This window comes from Lepus europaeus, chromosome 21 (assembly GCF_033115175.1).
Source record: "Lepus europaeus isolate LE1 chromosome 21, mLepTim1.pri, whole genome shotgun sequence".
Lineage (NCBI taxonomy): Eukaryota > Metazoa > Chordata > Mammalia > Lagomorpha > Leporidae > Lepus > Lepus europaeus.
Window position 1 is genome coordinate 53720822 of NC_084847.1, and position 19069 is coordinate 53739890.

Sequence of the window (19069 nt, forward strand, 5' to 3'; positions counted from 1 at the left end):
AATGGCTGGAGCTGCACCAATCCGAAGCCAGGAGCCAGAAGCTTTTCCTGGGTCTCACACATGGGTGCAGGGGCCCAAGCACCTGGGCCATCTTCCACTGCTTTCCCAGGCACATTATCAGGGAGCTGGATCAGAAGTGAATCAGCCGGGACTTGAACCCGCGCCCATGTGGGATGCCGGTGTCACAGGCAGCAGCTAAACCTGCTCTGCCACAATGCCATCCCCTGGTGTCATGCTCACAAGAGGAAGAACAGAAAGGCTTGACGGACAGGAAGGTGGCACTGAAGTCCACGCCGCCTTTGTTCTTTCTAGGACAGATTACACAGCAGGTGTCCAATGCAGGAATGACACAGCTTTCCCGGGATTCAGTCCTGAGCGAAGCCCAAGGGGAGCCCTGTTTCCAGGCATCTACAAGGGCTGCCTTATGTGCCCGGAACCGTTCTGCTGCCCAGCAGTCCTGGTACCGGGTCTGCATCCCGGCAGCCCTGAGGTTTAATGGGTCCCAGGGCTCTGTTATAAAGACCCAGGATCCTGAGAGACGGCTGCACTTCGCTGGGAACCTGAGGGTTCAGGGAGGGGGGTGGAGGAGGGTGCACCTCACCTGTGGAGGTCTCTGGTGAACAGCCTGGCAAGCAGCTACAGGCCCAGGGGCCCATCTGGACTGCAGGCTGTGGGCCTGAGGGAAGGCACACTGCTCCCACTCCTCTCTGGCTTCTTCAGTGCCTTGGGAGTGGGCAGGGAAAAAGGACCATGAGTTCAGCCAGCAGCCAAGGGAGCTGCCGGCTCATGCCATCCCCCCTCCCCGGGGAATGGAGTCCTGTCTGGGCTTGGCCACGCAGGGGCAGGGAGACTTGTGGGAGAGAGAGTATAGGGACGGAGCCAAGCAACTTGCTTTGGCTCGGTCCTCCTGGTTGGTCTGCATCCTTGCCCATCCTCAGGAATCCAGTGCATAGCCCTGGAGAGGACTGCGGTGGGACCAGAGGCTGGACTTCCCAGTCAGGAGGAAACATGTGGGGTCTCCTGGGGTGGAGACTTAGGGAGGGGGATTCTTACCCGCTCTCCCCCAGCCCACTGAACAATAGGAAAAAGAGTGACTATTGGGGCTGAAAGAATGCCTCTTGATGACCATCTCTTTTTTTTTTTTTGAAGGCAGAGTTAGACTGTGAGAGAGAAAGACAGAGAGAAAGGTCTTCCTTTTTCTGTTGGTTCACCCCACAAGTGGCCACTATGGCCGGCGCATTGCGGCCGGTGTGCTGCGCCAATCCGAAGCCAGGAGCCAGGTGCTTCCTCCTGGTCTCCCATGCAGGTGCGGGGCCCAAGGATCTGGGCCATACTCCACTGCACTCCTGGGCCACAGCAGAGAGCTGGACTGGAAGAAGAGCAACTGGGACAGAATCCGGTGCCCTAGCCGGGACTAGAACCCAGGGTGCTGGCACCACAGGTGGAGGATGAGCCTAGTGAGCCGCGGCGCCGGCCATCTTGATGACCATCTTAAACAAAAATCCTCCTGGGGTCACCACGTCCACTCCCTTCAGACCCCAGATGCCTCCCTTTCCCCAAGGCTCCTTGATTCCTTGAGGTGGGAGTGGCAGGGCTATGGTGGGCTCAGCTGGGCTCAGGAGTCTTTTTTTTTTTTTTAAGATTTATTTATTTATGTGGAAGGCAGAGTTACAGAGAGAGAGGGAGAGACAGAGAGATTTTCCATCTGCTGATTCACTCCCCAAATAGTCACAACAGCAAGAGCTGGGCTAGAATGAAGTCAGGAGCCAGGAGCTTTTTCCAGCTCGCCCATGAGGGCACAGAGGCCCAAGCACTTAGGCCATCTTTTTGCCGCTTTCCCAGGCCATTAGCAGGGAGCTGGATTGGAAGTGGAGCAGCTGGGACACAAACCGGCATCCATATGGGAAGCTCATAGGTGGCAGCTCTACCCACTATGCCACAACGCTGGCCCCTCCAGGGTTCCTTCTTTTTATCCCAAACCACCCATTCCATGAGACAGGAAGGCCTTGGGGGTGTGGGGATCAGAAGGAGAGGGCTGGGTGTGACACCAAGCATCTCATATGAGCTCCAGTTCCAAGTCCTGGCCGCTCCACTTCCCTTCCAGCTCCCTGCTAATGTACCTGGGAAAGCAGTGGGAGATGGCCCAAGTGCTTGGGCCCCTGGCACCCACATGGGAGACAAGGATGGAGAACCTGGCTCCTGACTTCAGTCTGGTCCAGCCCTGTCCATTGCAGCCATTTGGAAAGTAAATCAGATGGAACATACCTCTCTCTCTCTCTCTCTCCTCTCTCCTCTCTCTCTCTCTAGTTCTCTCTGCAAGTCTGACTTTCAAATAAATTAATATATAAAAAAAGAAGGGCTAACCCCAGAGTTTCTTCCTCTCCTCCCAGCCCTACCCCATCTTTCCTTTTTTACCCCAGTCAGCAAATTCCCTGAAAATGTCAAATCTTTTCTCTTACTTCTTCCTTGGGAACCCCTGCAACCAACCCATCGTGCACTTGGTAAAACAGGTTCTTCCCCTGCCCAAACCCCCACCCCAGCTTCCTGTCATACTTGGAGAAAAAAAAAAAATCCAGAAGATTTCCTTTTTTTTTTTTTTTAATTGTTTTGACAGGCAGAGTTAGACAGTGAGAGAGAGATAGGGAGAAAGGTCTTCCTTCCGTTGGTTCACCCCCCAAATGGCCGCTACGGCTGGCGTGCTGCGTCGATCTGAAGCCAGGAGCCAGGTGCTTCCTCCTGGTCTCCCATGCAGGTGCAGGGCCCAAGGACTTGGGCCATCCTCCCCTGCCTTCCTGGGCTGCAGCAGAGAGCTGGACTGGAAGAGGAGCAACCGGGACAGAACCGGCGCCCCAACCAGGACTAGAACCCGGAGTACCGGAGCTGCAGGCAGACGATTAGCCTAGTGAGCCACGGTGCTGGCCCGGAAGATTTCCTTTTGTTCAAAATTCCCTCTCTCTGATCCCAGCCTGGCGGGCTCCGTGGCCACCTGACTCCATGCAGTTGTTGTCATTTCTTCATGGCCTGTCCCCAGCCACCCGCCCTCGCAATGCAGAGACACCACCCTCGAGGTCATCCCCTACCTCTCCCCTGGCTTCATTTTTTCGCAGGACTTAACAGCATCTGAAATGATCGCCTTTATTTGTCTGCCGCTACCCTTGGGTAGTGTAACCTACCCTTGGGCACAGCGTAACCTACCCTTGGGCACAGTGTATGCCAGTGGTATAGAGCATGGACAGTGGTTTAACTTGCACTTCCTGCTTGTGGGACCTTGGGGAAATGAGTGATATCTCTGAAACCCAGGTTCCTCATCTTTCAAATAGAGATAGTGGGGCCAGCGCCGTGGCGCACTTGGTTAATCCTCCGCCTGCAGCGCCAGCATCCCATATGGGTGCCAGGTTCTAGTCCCAGTTGCTCCTCTTCCAGTCTAGCTCTCTGCTGTGGCCCGGGAGGGCACTGGAGGATGGCCCGTGCATGGGAGACCAGGAAGAAACTCCTGGCTCCTAGCTTCGGATCGGCGCAGCTCTGGCTGTTGTGGCCATTTGGAGAGTGAACCCATGGAAGGAAGACCTTTTTCTCTGTCTCTCTCACTGTCTGTAAACTCTACCTGTCAAATAAAATAAAAAATCTAAAATGGGGATAGTAGGGCCGGTGCTGTGGTGTAGTGGGTAAAGCTGCTGCCTGCAGTGCCAGCATCCCATAAGGATGCCGGTTCGAGTCCCGGCTGTTCCACTTCTGATCCAGCTCTCTGCTATGGCCTGGGAAAGCAGTGGAAGATGGCCCAAGTCCTTGGGCCCTTGCACCCGCGTGGGAGACCCGAAAGAAGCTCCTGGCTCCTGGCTTTGGATCAGCGTGGCTCCAGCTGTTGCAGCCAATTGGGAAGTGATCCAGTGGATGGAAGACCTTTCTCTCTCTGTTTCTCCTTCTTTCTGTGTAATGCTGACTTTCAAATAAATAAATAAATCTTTAAAAAATAAATAAAATGGGGATAGTAGTCATCCCTGTGTCACAGGGCTATCGTGGCAAGCTCACCCTAATGTGCGGTCTTGTTTAGGGTGTCATTTTGGAAAAGAAAGGGTGTCAAATGCAGGAAGTAGTAGGAACAGCACTTGATCGAGAGACCTTGGTCCTAGTTTCAATCTTGTTTTTTAAAATGTGTGTGTATCACAGAGAGAGAGAGAAAGAGAGAGAGAGAGAGAGACCTTCTATCCACTGGTTCATTCCCAAATGCCCATAACAGCCAGGGTTGGGCCAGACTGAAGCCAGGAGCGAGGAACTCCATCCTGGTCTCCCACGTGGGTGCAGAAACCCAAGCACTTGGGCCATCTTCTGCTGCCTCTTAGGCGCATTAGCAGGGAGCTGGATCAGAAGTGGAGCAGCCAAGACTTGAGCCTGCATGCTGATGTGGGTTGCCAGCATGGCAAGCAACGGCTTAACCAGCTGTGCCACAACACCACCCCCAACCCCCATCCCCATCCTGCTCTTAATCCTGCTACCACTTCACTGTGTGGCCCACGGGTCACCGCCCTCCACCGCTTCCTCAAATACAATGATGGGCTGAGCCGCAGGATCACTGTTCCCTGCCGGCTTCCAGGGGCTCTGGCTTGGGTCCTGTGTCCATTTTTGAACTTCATACTCTTCAGAGTTCGGGGATACACGGTCCCTCCACTTCCCCGTCCCCCCTGTTCCTAGCGCTTTGTGCTGCTGTGGAAAGCATTGGCTGGGGGAAGATATTCTGTCTGTGTGGAAGAAGCGCTGAAGGCTTCCTCTTCCTCCACCCAGAGGTCAGAGCCCCTGGAAGCTGGCAGGGAACAGGCTGGGGCCCTGGGCCTCCTTCTACCCACATCCCTGCCTCACCGGAAGCATCACGGAGCTTAATGTTTGAGCAGTGGGGAGGGAGAGCTGGCCTGCCCGCGCCCTGCGCCTGCGTTGGGACTGAGCACAGGCAGGGAGGGGTCTTGGCGCTGCCATGGGGGCCTTGACCTCAGCGCTACTTCAGGCAGATGTTGTGCCCGGATGTACTCGTGGCTGTCTGTGTCTGTGCATGGTCACTTGTTCTCATTTCCCCTCAGAGGGGTGGGGCTGTGAGGAGTTAGGGCCGTGGACTGTGGGGTCCCAGGGCTGGAGAGACAAAGCCACCTGTCCAGTGAGGCACTCCCCTTTGGGACTGTCGTGCCGAGCCCAGGGTTCATGTGCCCCACCCTCCTCCCAAAGCTTCGCCCGCGCCCACCAGGATTTGGGGGTTTAGGGACTTGCAGGGTCAGAGAGGGCTGGGGCTTTTCCAAAGGGCCTGGAGGCAGGTGTCTCGGGGTGGGGAGGTCCCTCCCTGGTCCTTTGTCCCTTGGGTCATGGCTGCCAGATCTGCCTGTGCTACTGGCTTCTTGTTGCCCCGGCTGGGCTCCTGGGCAGTCTCTAAGACCTCGGAATGGGGCGGGGAAGAGAGCAATTCATCTGGCTCCTCTTAGTTTCAGGAGCTCCGCCCACCTGCCCCTGCCAGCGTCACTCCCCTGTCTCCCCGTGCCTCTGCCTGCTCCCCTTTGCCCCCAGGGACAGTGGGTGCAGAGGGCAGGTTTGGAGAGATGGCCTTGGCCTTTGATGTGGCAGGAGGAGGAGTCTGGCCCAGCAGGGAGGTGGAGGTGGAGGGGCCCGAGGGGGCTGGTGTCCAGGGATGGGGGCGGGGCAGGTCTGTACCATTTCCTGTGTAAATGCTCCTCTATTTTCCTATCGTCACGGGTCTTTTCTAGAAACTCACACAGTAAAAGAGTTCAAAGCAGCTGGATTTCGGGTTGAATCCTTACTGGTTACGTGGCCTTGGGTGTGTTACTCAACCTCTCTGTGTTCCAGTGCCTCACCTGTAAAACGCACATCATGGAGGATTATGCGCAGACTTAGTGAATTAGTGCATGGGGGAACCAGCATCTGCCACCTGTGTGCTGCGTACCTGCCTTTTTTTTTTTTTTTTTTAAGGTAGAGAGAACAGAAAACTAAGAGAAGAGCTCCCATCTTCTGGTTCACTCCCTAAACAGCCACAACAGCCAGAACTGGGCCTGGCTGAAGCCAGGAGTCTGGAGCTCCATCCAGGTCTGCCACAGGAGTGGCAGGGGCCCAGGCTTTTGGGCCATCCTCTGCTGCTCTCCCAGGTGCGTTAGCCGGGAGCTGGATGGAAAGTGGAGCAGCCAGGATCGGACCCTGTGCTCATAGGGGATGCCGCGGTCGCAGGCAGTCCCTTAACCCGCTGCGCCACAAGGCCAGCCCCTCTTGCTCTTACTTCTCCTTGGTGTCTAGAAGCTCTCTAGAGATCAGGAACATTAGCCCTTCGTCTGTGATGAGTGGCAAATATTTTCACACTGTCCTCTCGTGGTCCTTGTGAACTGTTTACTTTGACACAACGTGGATCTGCAGGCAGCGTGGGCAATAATCAGACAGAGCCTGCAAACCCTTCACCCAGTTTCCCCCCAACAGTTAACATCTTGCACAACTCTGGTGCAACATCACCACCAGGAACTTGACTTTGATGTAACTCACAGAGCTTATCAGATTTCACCTCCTTTACGTGTTTACTCGCCTCTGTGTGTGTGTGTGCACGCGCACGTGTGTGATTGGTTTCTTGCGATTTTACGACATGTACAGATTCCTGTACCCTCAGCAAAGTCAGGAAACCAAGGAGTCCTTTGCAGGTGTACCTCATGCTACCTTTTCATAACTTCCCCACCTTCCTCCCCTCCTCTACTCCCTCACCTATGGTAACTATCAGCCTGTTTTTTCTACATCTCTATAATTTTGTTATTTCAAGAATTTATATGAATAGAATCATACAGCATGTCACCTTTGGGGACTGGCTTTCTTTCACATCATGTAATTCCTTTGCAAGGCATCCAAATTGTTGCAGGTGTCAGTAGCTTGTTCCTTTTTATTTTTATTTTTTTAATTTGACAGGTAGAGTTACAGACAGTGAGAGAGAGAGAGAGACAGAGAGAAAGGTCTTCCTTTCATTGGTGTACTCCCCAAAAAGGCCACCACAGCGGGCGCTGCGCCAATCCGAAGCCAGGAGCCAGGTGCTTCTCCTGGTCTCCCATGCGGGTACAGGGCCCAAGCACTTGAGCCATCCTCCACCGGCCTCCCGGGCCACAGCAGAGAGCTGGACTGGAAGAGGAACAACTGGGACTAGAACCCAGTGCCCATATGGGATGCCAGCGCCGCAGGTGGAGGATTAACCAAGTGAGCCATGGTGCCGGCCCCAGCTTGTTCCTTTCTATTGATGTGTAGTGTTTTGTGGTTTGGTTGTACTAGTTTGTTTTAACCATTCACCCATGAAAGGACATTTGAGTGTTTTTTTTTTTATTGTGTTTATTTTATGTATTTGAAAGACAGAAAGATGAGGAGGCGGCGGGGGCAGAGAAAGGGATCTCGCATCTGCTGATTCACTCCCCAAATGCCCACCACAGCCTAGCTGCGCCAGGCTGAAGCCAGGAGCCAGGAGCTCCACCCAGGTCTGCACATGAGTGGCAGGGACCCAAGTGCTTGAGGCATCGCCTCTGCCTCCCAGGGAGCGTCAGCAGCAGGCTGGAGCCGGGAGCTGGCGCTGGGTCTCAGATGCAGGTGCTCCAATGGGGGACATGAGGGTCGCAGCTGCTAGGGAAAACGCCTTCCACTTAGGACGTGTTTTACGTTTCTCAAAATCCAAAAAACTACTGGCCTAACCCTGTGGGTATTTGGGGGACTGAACCAGTGGATAAAAGTGTGCTGTCTCTCTTTCTCCCTCTCAAATAAAGAAAAATTTTAAAAATTTGGTATATTCTAGATCTATTTAATATAAGGATCTACAGTTTGTGAATACTACTGTTACAGAAAGCTGGGGTGAGAAAATGCCCTTTGTTCAAACAGGCGCCAGAGACAGTGGAGGATCCAAGCCATTTTTTAATTTTAATTTTAATTTATTTTAATTTATTTTTTATTTATTTAATAAATTTTTATTTATTTATTATTTTTTGACAGGCAGAGTTAGACAGTGAGAGAGAGAGACAAAGAGAAAGGTCTTCCTTCCGTTGGCTCACCCTCCAATGGCCGCTATGGCCAGCACACTGCGCCGATCCGAAACCAGGAGCCAGGTGCTTCCTCCTGATCTCCCATGCGGGTGCAGGCCCCAAGCACTTGGGCCATCCACCACTGCACTCCCGGCCACAGCCGAGAGCTGGACTGAGAGAGGAACAACTGGGACAGAATCCGGTGTGCCGGCGCTGCAGGTGGAGGATTAGCCGAGTGTGCCGCGGTGCCGGCCATCCAAGCAGTTTATGAACACCAGCAGGCCCAGCTGGAGTCAGTTCCTGAGAACGGAGCCTCAAACTCAAGTTTCTCACAGTATTTATAGGCTCATCAGCACCATATCTTAGCTGTTCCAGCATTGGTGGGTTTGCATTGCAGGCTACATGACTTAGGACCACACTTCCGATGGTCGGTGGATCTGGGATGCTTGTAAAAGAGATACCAGGGGCAGATTTATTAGGACAGATGTATGACTGGAGTTTACAGAAGCAGAACTTAGGATGTCTTTCCTCCCCAGAGAAGATAACAGAGGGCAGCTGTTTCACTGGTTAATGCGAGCAGCCACTTTTCAAGGTTTGTGTTGGTGGTGGTGGGGGTCCGGCCGTATTTCCTCTACACTACCTTATCCCATCCTGCAGCCAACTTTTAATCCTCTCAGCAGAGTCATTCACAGAGCAAAAATATTCAATATTTAAGTTTTATTTTTTTATTTGAAAAGAAGAATGATATAAAGAGGGAGAGAGAGCATGCATGAGCCATCTTCCACCTGCTAGCTCACTCCTCAAATGGCCACAATGGCCGGGGCAGGTCCATGCTGAAGCCAGGAGCCCAGACCTCTCTCCGGGGCTCCCACGTGGATGCAGGGACCCAAGCACTTAGGCCATGCTCCGCTGCTTTCGCTGGCACATTGCAGGGAGCTGGGTCAGAAGTGGAGCTGCTATAACTCGAACCAGCGCCCATGTGGGACGGCAGCATTGTAAGCAACAGCTTATCTCACTGTGCCACAGCGCTGGCCCCCAATGTTTTAATTTCGATAAGGTCCAGTTTGTCAGTTTTTTCTTTTATGTACTGCACCTTCAGTGTCAGGTCTGAGAACTCTTCCCTGAGCCTCGGGTCCTGAAGATTTCCTCCTAGGTTTTGTGTCTAAGTTTTACAGTGTACATTTAGGTCTGACTCATTTTGAGTTAACTTTCACAGAAGGTGTGAGGTCAGGGGGAGGTCCGTTTCCTCTCCTTTTTGCTCATGGATGGCCAGCTTGTCCAGCACCAGCAGCTGGCCGAGTTCTATTTCTGGGTTCTCTAATCTATCCCATTGACCTGTTCCATGCTGACTCAATTATGGTAATAAGCCTTCACACTGGGCAGTGGGGCTCCTCCCTCCTCATTCTTCAGTTTCCAAAGCTGTTTTAGCTGTTAATTGCTGGGTTTTCCCCCTTCTTTCTTTTTTATGTGCAAAGCTATTTTTAGGCACTTTTATGAGATTAGAGCGATCATTTAGGTGTAATTTGGAGCTGTCATCTGTCCAGGGTGTCCTGTAGCACCCAGGCTCCTCCCCTCAGCTCCGGGCTGTGCGCCCTGCCTCCCCGCTGGCCTCATGCCTTCTCTGTCACTTGGACTGTACCAGGCTGGTTTCACTTGGTGGCTTCTGCCCCCTGGGCCTTTGCTGATTCTGCCGTTCTGAAAGCTGTTTCCCCACATTCTTTACTTGCCCTGCTGTCCCTCCTCCTCTACCTCTAGGAGGTGTCCCCTGAGGCCCCGCCCCCTGTCCTCCGGGCTTTCCACACTGCAGAAGCCGAGGCTGAGCTCGGCACAGCTCAGTGACTGGTATAGGGAGCACGACTCAGTGGGCGTTTCTCACTTAGCCCCGCCCTCCCGCTGTCGAGGGCTTCAGGGCTCAGAGTTCCTCCCTTGGGCCCTGCCTCTCGCTCTGAGGCTGTGCCCACCTCCCCAAGAGGACCTTAAAGAGACAAGGGCCGGGGGCAGGTGTTTGGTGCATACAGTATTTTAGAGACCGTTTGGAGGGAACGGCATTGTGTCTGTAATGCTGGCTTCCTGAATGGGCGTCGGTTCAAGTCCCAGCTGGCCCCTGTTAATACACTTGGGAGAGCAGTGGAAGATGGCCTAAGTGCTTGGGCCCCTGCCACCCAAGTGGGAGACCTGTTTGAAGTTCCTGGTTCTAGCCAGGCCCAGCCCTGGCCATTGCAGCCAATCTAAGGAGTGAACTAGTGGGTGGGAGCTCTCTCTCTCTTTTTTAAAAGATTTATTTACTTATTTGCAAATCAGAGTTACACAGAGAGAGGAGAGGCAGAGAGAGAGAGAGAGAAAGAGGTCTTCCATCCGCTGGTTCACTCCGGCCACAACGGCTGGAGCTTTGCCAATCCGGAGCCAGGAGCCAGGAGCTTCCTCCGGGTCTCCCATGCAGGTGCAGGGGCCCGAGGACTTGGACCATCTTCTACTGCTTTCCCATGCCATAGCAGAGAGCTGGATCGGAAGTGGAGCACCCGGGACTAGAACCAGCGCCCATATGGGATGCCGGCGCTTCAGGCCAGGGCGTTAACCTGCTGTGCCACAGCGCCAGCCTCTCTCTCTCTCTCTCTCTCTCTCTCTCTCTCTCTCTTTCTCTCTAACTCTGCCTTTCAAATAAATTAATATTTGAAAAAAAGTCTGACAGTCATTTTTTTTTTTAAATGAAGGAGGAAATCATTTGGGACACGTGGATCCCATATCAGACTGCCTGGTTTTGAGTCCTGGCTTGGCTTTCAATTTTGCCGTCCTGCTAATGCACCATGAGAGGCAGGAGCTGCAGGCTCAAGTACTTAGGCCCCTGCCACCCAGAGGGGAGACCCAGAAGGAGCTCCTGGTTCCTGGCTTCAGGCTGGCCCAGCCCTGGCTGTTCCGGGCATTTGGGGAGTGAACCAGTGGATGGGAGATCTCTCTGTCTCTCTTTCAAAACAACATCAACAACAAAAAAGGACAGCAACAGCAGCAAATCCTCTCTCTCCTTCTCTCTCTCTCTCTCTCTCTCTCTCTCTCTCTCTCTCTCTCTCTCATACACACACACACACACTCACACACACACCCCACCCACTACTCAAGAGCCAGTGAGAAACACAGCGCTGGAGGCTGCAAGGAAAAGCCAGAGGGAAAGGAATGCTGTCCCCACTTCAACTGCCCCCCAGAGGTGGGGCTCGAGAGGGGAGGAGCCCAGGTGCAAGGTAGGCAGAGGGGATGAAAGGAGGAGCCTCCCCCCTAAATAGAGTTCTTCTCCCCACACTGTCCCCACCGAGGGCCCTGCTGGGGACTCTGTACCTCGGCTGTAGCTGTGACCTCACCTGTGTGCCCCGTCCCCGAGGACAGGCTGCCACCAGCACCGACAGGTGCCTGCGAGTCCTGTCAGCACCACCTCCCCATCTCCCCTCAGGACCCCGGGGGACTAGCCGCCACCCTGGAGCCAGTCAGAGGGAAGGTGGGGACCTCCCACTCCAAATGCGCTCCTTGAGGCGCTGAGTGGGGGTGGGGAACGAGGGGTCAGGACCACTCAAGGAGCCAGGTTCCCGTCTCTCCGTGAATTCTCTGGGAGAATGTGATGCCCAGTGTGGGAGGGGGCTTCAAACCCTCTCCTGCAGCCCCTGGGGGCTTTAGCGTGCACAGGTGGCTTCCGGAGAGAAGCGAGGCCCCAGGCAGCTGGTCGTGAGCAGTCACAGGAGCCAGACTTCGGGCTGGGAAAGCCCAGCGTGCAAAGCCTGTGCCCTCCTGGCCTCCTGGCCGGGCGAGCCCGAGCCGTGAAGGAAGCTGTCGGAATCACCTTTCCTTTTGTGGACATCATGCTGAGCCTTCGCTCCACGCCCTTGTGGGGACGCCAACTGCCTTGCACAGGTGCTGGCACCCAGTGAGTTGGCCCCCAGTGGCTGGATCTTCCCTTCCATGAACTGTTACAGAAGTGGTTCTTGGGACCAGCGTTATGGTGCAGTGAGTAACGCCACTGCCTGTGATGGGTGCCAGTTCGAGTCCCGGCTGCTCCACTTCTGTTCCAGCTCCCTGTTGATGCGCCTGGGAAGGCAGCAGAAGATGGCCCCAGCGTCTAGGCCTCTGCCACTCACACAGGAGCCCTAGTTGGGGTTCTATGCTCTGTAGTTTGGCCTGGTGCAGCCCTGAGGCCATTTAGGGAGTGAACCAGCAGATACAAGCTCGCTCTCTCCCATCTCCTTCTCTTTCTCTTTAACTGTGCCTTGCAACTAAACAAAATAAATCTTCTATTTTTTTCTTTTTTAAAACCAAGTGGTTCTGAGGGTACTCCCGGACTGCTGGGCCATTAGCATCCAGAGGCCCTGGGCCCAGAAGCGGTGCACACGTCAGGTTCCAGACCTACTGCGTCAGATGCTCTGGGCGTGGGCCCAGCGCTCTGTCTGCACAGGCCCTCCAAGGCTGGAGAATGTGGCTGGTCAGGAGTTTACAGCCCCAGGACACCCCACAATCATGCGGAGTGGGTTGAAAATACAGGTACCCAGGCCGCAAACCCAGAGGTTGAGGCGGAGCCTGGGAATCTATAGTTGAACCTGAAATGAGTTTGACAGGTGCGGGCCCCCCAAGGTTGCACTGGAGAAAGGATGGGGACACTCTGTCACTGAGGGTGTGGGCGCTGCTTACTGTGATCGCCCTAGGCCCCTGGTTGGGAAGTCGCTTGGTGGCAGGGGAGGTGCAAGATGGGCGGAGGCCACAACTGGGGACAGGGAGGTGACCCTGTGTGTGCTCCCTGAGGCCGCTGACCGCCTGGCAGCTCCTGGTCACAGCTCCAGGGGTATTTGCTGAGGTGCGGGAGCCTCTGCCCTGACCCTTAACACTTAGGGTCTTCGAGGCATGAAATGGGCTATGGGTGGCACTGATCCCAGGGGCAGCTCATTTCTAGTGAAAACTATGGCTCAGCAGGCTGGTGGGACCCTGTCCACTGGGCAGAACAGCCGGCCTCTCTCTCTTCTCCTCCCGCTCGCTCTTCTGTTCCTGTTGCCTTTCATCCCACAGCATTGCAGCCTAGGTGAGCTTTGCATGCCTCAGTTCATGGAGTCCCAAGGGCAGGCCCTCAAGGTTGTGTTTCCTGCACCCATTTTCCAGATGGGTAGACTGTGGCTTTGAGAGGTTCAGTAACGCCTCCAAGGCCCCAGTTAGTGGTACCAACCAAGCCCTTGGCCTGTTTCCCATCTCTCTGATTGGCTATCAGTCCCTTCCTCGTTCCCCCCCCTCTACCGCCCCACTCTGCAGGCCCCACTGTATCCCTCAAGGCTTTCCTGAACCATTGCGCAGGTTGCACACTGCACAACCCCATAGCCAACAGAGATGCATAGAACCACACTGGGGCAATTTTCCATCAGATGGCAGAAAAGGACTTTTTCTATTTTGTTCAAAGCAGCCTTCTAGGCTGCTCCACGAGCATCTCCCTGGCAGTCTGGTGTGCGGATTCTGCGCTGCACCTGGCTGTCTTTGGGGGTCAAGGAAGTCTTGGTAAATCCTGGCCCAAGGAGTTTGATGTCACGGCGCCCTGTGACACCTGGTGACACTGCTTTCCAGGGGGACGTGTGCCTGTCAGCAAGTACATGCTTAGCTGTGTGTGTAGACATGCATGTGCACCCCATCTCCATCGCCACCCTGTGCAGATGAGAGTGTCCTGTAGATAAGGTGAGAATTTGTGGGCAGGTTCCTGGGGCGCACGGGCCGAGTGCAGAGACCGTCGGAGGCAGAGCACACAGGACAGCTCCTGGCCCATGGCATGCTGCTCCTCCCAGCAAATGCAGCCAGGGTGGCGGGGTGGGGGTGGGGGTGGCAGCTTCTCCAGCCCCAGAAGCCCACTGGGCACCCTGCAGCTGTGTGTAGAGGAGGGGCCTGGTCTGGGCACCAGGCTCATTGCGCCGATGGCTCCAGTGCCAACTGGGGCAGAGGTGATGCTGCGGGTGGGCTGGTGGGAGCTGGCCTGTGATCAGGAGCAGAGGAGGAGGGTGTGGTGAGCCAGTCTTCTGGAGTCAGATTCCTCCTCCTGCAGTGGGGGAGGGGAGGGCCGCCAAAGCTGCAGGCCGGGACCCCTGGTCTGAGGATGGAGAAGCAAGAGGAGAAACTGACGCTCCTGGGGTGCCCTGGTCATTGTGCTGGGTGTCTTGGGTCATCTCTAGGCTGTGGCAGGGCCGTCTGGGGGTGGGGAGGGGCCCTCAGCGTCCCCTCTGTCTGAGCCTCTCCCCTGTCTTACCTGCGTCCCTCTCTCAGTGGGTGACTCCCAAAGCACAGAACTGGCTCCTGGCAGGGGGTGGGACCTGCCGCACCCTGCAGCTCTCACTGCCCCTCCTCTGCAGCTCCCATGCGCTCTCTGGTCAAGGAGGGGCCTCCAATCAGCCCACCGCTCCTGCTGCCTGTGCTGCCTGCTGGACTCAGGTGGCGCTGCTGTGCTTGGGAGAGACTAGGCAAGGGCGGGAACAGAAAGCTGCCTAGATCAGTGTGAGGGTGGGAAATGCTGGTGTCCTGGGGAAAAGTAGGAGGGAGGAAGGGGCAGGCTGGGGGTGGAGGCAAGGAGGTGCAGGCTCTGACTCCGGCCCCGGGCCCACCCAGTGGTCTGTGGGATGCAAGTGCCTCCTACTTCTGCCCCGGGAGCACACTTGGATCTGGGCCTGCAGGTGTAGCCTCTGCCAACATGCAGCGTGGTGTCTTCAGGCCCAGCTCATTCCTGGAGTGGCCAAGGCCTGTGGGGGGGGGAAGCGTCCTTGCCAGGTTCATGTCCCGCCAGGTGGCCCAGTTCCCACCTGAGGTCACCGTACCCCTCCAGCCCAGAACCAGCTCTGCCTCAGCCCCTTGGCCAGCTGTTTGTTTTCAGGGTAGCAAGCCCCTTCCCCCTGCCCCCAGCCTCAGATGCCAGCAGAAAAGGTACAGGGTTGGTGTTTGGTTTTCTCAGGTTGAAGGGGTGGCCAGGTGTGTGTGGGGGAGTGCTGCTGCCAGCCTGGGCGTCTGTCCTGAAACTCAGTGCCTCCAGCCTCAGTTTCTTGGTTGCCCTGGCAACCCGGCCACCTGACACTTGCCGATCATGTTGGTGACCAGCTGTGAGGCCAACCTCCCCACCCCACACCTTATGCTGTTTGCGGCCACTGAATGGGCGTGGCTGGATTCAGACCCTCCCCATCAACTTCAGGAAGTGCTGACAAGGACTCCACCCCACTTACCCCCCAGAGAGACCCCACACACTCCCTAGAGTCCCCAGCGTCAGTCCCCAGGGAGAGGGGTGTGTTGCCAACGTGAGGGTGCTATAGGGGGGACCCTGGGGAATGGGGCTGTGTGAACTGGAGGTGCAGTCTGGACCCTTCTCCCAGCTGCATCTGTTTCCTGTGGCCGCTGTGACCACGCTGATCCCCGCCTCCTGAGGTCTGCTGTGGGGATGCTGGGGGGTCAGGCAGGAGAGTCAGGGTGAGTCCAGGCCGGGCTGAGGGCCCCTCTGCAGGGGTTGGGTCCACAGGAAGGCGTGAGGGGCTGGAAGACGGTGTGGGCAGTTGCCCTGGTGGGTGGAGCTGCCAAAACTGCCCTGCTCAGACCCTGACTGGCCTGGCCCGAGGATGAGGGAGGGTGTGCAGGCTCCTTGCCTGCGAGGAATGAGCTGTTCACCCTCCCACTTCCTTCCAGGGCTTCCCCATGAAGCCTTCCCACTCTCCAAGTGGAGCTGCCCGTCTCTCCAAGCCGGTCCTGCATTACATCTGCAGGCGGGAGCAGGGTTTTGTGTCATCTTTCAGAGCTGGGCGTCTGAGCTCCTGCCGAGCACTGGGGCCCAAGCTGGCCTCTCGCAGAGCCTCCCACCCCTCCCAGGCCAAGGCCTGTGCAAGCAGAGGCAAGGCATGGGCCTCTGCTCCAGGGGGCGCTGCAATTCCTGAGAACTGGGGCCACCTGTCCTCCCTCAGCTGTGTTCTCCACTGTGCACAGCCGGGCCTGGGGCAGGTGTGGGAGTGGCCTGGAGGGGGTGGAGCGAGGGAGAACTGAGCCCCCGGCCAGAGAGACTGGGAGCCTCCTATCTTCCGGCATCCCTGAGGTCCCCTGCCCATCTGGAGCAGAAACGAAGCAAACGGGACGTGGACAGGGTGTTCCGAGGATGCGAGGGAGGAGAGGGGAGGCTGAGGTCAAGGCAGGAGGAAGGGAACAGAGGTAACACTTCCACCGTCTGCATCAGCTCCCGAGGAACAAGGCAGGCCTGGACTTTCTGAGGGCCTCAAGCGAGCCGTGGCAACCACAGGAGCCCATCTTTTAGTGTCTGCAGACGAGGTGGGAAGGCCCCTCAGGGAACAGGAAAGATCTTCAGGTCCCGTGGTTGGCAGGTACAGGAGCTGCTGTTGCCACGGCCCCCTCCAAACTTGGGCTATGCCCAGCTGTGCCCTCCTGCAGGCAACTCTTGTTTCCTGCAAGCCAACAATCCAGGAGCCGGGAGCTGGAGCAGGAGAGAAAGCAGGTGGAGGGGGCACATCTGGAGTCCCCAAGGAGCACCTCCTTTTGTTACATAAATTTAATCAAGTAGTTATCTAGTCTCATCCTTTGCCTTGGCAGCCAGGCAGCTCAATACTGAAGTCTGAGTCAGAGGGCAATAACTACCATATGAGCGCCAGTTCAAGTCCCAGCTGCTCCACTTCTGATCTAACTCCCTGCTAATGGCCTGGGAAAGCAGTGGAAGATGGCCCAAGTGCTTGGGCTCCTGCTACCATTGTGGGAGACCAGGATGGAGTTCCTGGCTCCTGACTTTGGCTTGGTCCAGCCCTGGCAGTTGTGATTATTTGGGAAGTGAGACAGAAGATGGAAGACTTTTCTGTCCCTCTAACTCTCTTTCAAATAAATATTATAAATCTTAAAAAAGAAATAGAAAACAAAACAAGAAGGTATAATTTGCAATTGACACAAGAAGGATGTGTGTAGCTCATTCATTGATCCAACTCCTACTGCTGAATAGCAACCTACCCCAAATCTAGTTGTTTTTTTTTTTTTTTTTTTTGTTTTGTGTGAAACAAGACTATTTGTATGTTCTCAGATGCTCTGGGTCAGAAATTCAGAAGGGGAACAGTGGGAGGGTCTGTCTCTGCCCCATGATGGCCGGGATCTCAGCAAGGATGATGGAAAGACCCGGTAAGTGGGAAGGGAGACCTCCTCATGCGGCTTGGCCGCCCTAACAACATGGCGGCCCCTGGTTGGACTTTGTGCACAGCACCAAGGAGCTCCAAGCTGAGGGTTCCAGCCCACCGTGAGAAGGTTGCATTATAGGAGCTGGTTTAGAAGTTACTTCTGCCCTGTGCTAAGAGTTGCTAGTGAGTCACAAGCTTGCTCAGAATTCAAGGGGATGGGACATTGGTCTCACCTCTCAGAGTGAGCAGTAGAAAGAGATTTGGGGCCAGGAGATCAATCAGATCCCAAACTGTCAGACTCGGGGGTAGTGCTTTCAATCTGGAGTGTACGTTTCTCTTACGTGATGGAAATGTATTTTCCTTTTCTGTGCCAGGGCCTGGGCTGGGCTTTGAGGAACACAGTCTCCTTTTAGCCTGAGCATAAATGGTAGAGGGTGTGCAGGGAGAGAAGATGTGAACCACACACAGGCAGGCATCCGGGTTCAGGCCCAGGCTTTGCATCTACCGTGATGATCCTGTGCCTTAGCTTTCTCCTAAGTGCCCTCTGCCCTTAGCGCCCATGTTCAAGGAGAGCCTGGGGGAGATGGGGACCGAGGCATAGCCTGAGATACAGGGGAAGAGTTAGGAGGCTGGGACAGGTTCCGGGCAGTGGAGGGAGCTGATCTCCCTCAGGTGGGGGTGGCTGTCACTCTTTGGCCTGTCTTGGCCCAGCTGGGGGTCACTTCTGCCTGCTGGAAAACCCCAGTTCTGTGAAACTGCCACTCCCCACCCCCAGAACCGGAACTTGCTGCACAGACCCAAGATGGCTGCTGATTGCATCCCTGTGGTAACCTGGAGCAAATTCTAATAACATTATAATAACGTTACCATGGCTGACACCTGACACCATGATCCACCCGAGATTTCGGAGAAACAGGGCAAGGAAATAGGTGGCGCTCAGATCCCACCCCAAACTCCACCTTCTATGAATATTCAATTACCCCCTCCCCCAGACACCACCCCCTATGCCTTCAGCTCACGTAAAGGGATGACCCCTAGCCTTGCTGCCAGCTCACTCGGCTCACTCTTGGGCGTGCCCACGCTCTCTCTAGAGTGTGCACTGTTGCTTTACATGCACATAAATCTTATTCCTGGGCTACACCTTCACCCATGTCTCATTCTCAAGTTCTCGCTTGTGTCAGATGAGAACCTGATGTCATCATCGGAGGACTTCTTGACTCAGTAGCCCCACAACAGTTGCTGAGGATTTGGGGCCAGGAAGCTCTTTTGTCTCCCCTCTCTTTTACTTAATGTGTGTGTGTGTACACGCTTTGGGGGGGGGCAGTTAGGGGACACAGTTCCTGCACTATATTTCACAGTTTCTCTCTTTTTTTTTTTAATTTTTTATTTATTATTTTTTTTTGACAGGCAGAGTGGACAGTAGAGGGAGACAGAGAGAAAGGTCTTCCTTTTTGCCGTTGGTTCACCCTCCAATGGCCGCCATGGTAGGCGCGCTGTGGCCGGCGCACCGCGCTGTTCCGATGGCAGGAGCCAGGTGCTTATCCTGGTCTCCCATGGGGTGCAGGGCCCAAGAACTTGGGCCATCCTCCACTGCACTCCCTGGCCACAGCAGAGAGCTGGCCTGGAAGAGGGGCAACCAGGCACAGTTTCTCTCTTAACTCATTGTTCTAGAAGCCCCCTACCCACTCCTGACCCTTGGGTTGCTCCCCGCCCCCAGTTCCCACTTCAGGGCTTGGTTTGTGTGGCATATGCAGAGGGTGCAGGAACACAGCACCATGAGGAGCCCCTACAGTTGGGGAGCAGTTCATCACCCATTGGTAACTTTTCATTTTAAAAAAATATTTATTTATGGGGCCCGTGCCATGGCTCACTAGGTTAATCCTCCGCCTGCGGCGCCGGCATCCCATA